Source organism: Penaeus monodon, chromosome 19 (assembly GCF_015228065.2).
Source record: "Penaeus monodon isolate SGIC_2016 chromosome 19, NSTDA_Pmon_1, whole genome shotgun sequence".
In the NCBI taxonomy this organism is placed as follows: domain Eukaryota; kingdom Metazoa; phylum Arthropoda; class Malacostraca; order Decapoda; family Penaeidae; genus Penaeus; species Penaeus monodon.
The window spans coordinates 44,812,054-44,812,894 of NC_051404.1; positions in this window are offsets into that span (position 1 = coordinate 44,812,054).

An 841-nucleotide genomic window follows, 5' to 3' on the forward strand; every position below is an offset into this window, starting at 1 on the left:
AAACAGGATAGGGCTCGCCGGTCTAGAGACAATTTGTTTTTCCTTGTGCATGTAATTTCACAATATTCGTGGGTTCAAGATTTGATTGTTTGTTTTCCTGCTGGTTAATTTATACTTATTTAATGATGTTTGAAGTTAATTTACATGACTTATGTTTTTTTTTTTACGGATATTATCTCCTTACCAATAGCTTTTCTATACAGACCCAGGGTGAACGTTTTGAACATTTCCTTCCATCACATACCTCGGTTACGTAATCTTATCATTAATAAGTATTAGGGAGTTAAAGTGTTCCATTTCGTGCTATTAGACTTTAACGAACACAAATCCTTAACAAATCCGATTTAAAAGTCTTCAGGTCGTATCACTGCGCTTGATAACCATGAGTTCTAGCTATCATACCGACGAACCTCGCATTTCAGTCATTAAATTAGCCAGTCTCTGTTAACCGCTACTACTATTACTGTCAGGGTTACGAATACCAAAGATATATGAAGAAAAATTCCCACCCCCACCCCACCCCAAAGAAAAAAAAAATAGTATAGCTTAATCTGTTAATCTGTACTGTTTATTTTCCGGACTATTTTTAATAACGAGAAATTGAAATTACAAATACGTACATTACATCCTTTATTTCACAGAAAACACTGGTTGAGGCGTCATTTTAAGTGAGTAAAGAGGACGCGAGAAAGGTGACCAAACGTGAAACAGAAAATAATAAGGTTTAATTTATTATAAAATTCTTTTGAGATTCAACATCGAGAAGGTGTTATCAAGGATCAAAGGTCGAAACTCATATGAATGATTTTTTACTGAGTGAACTTTCTATATTTGTAAGTTC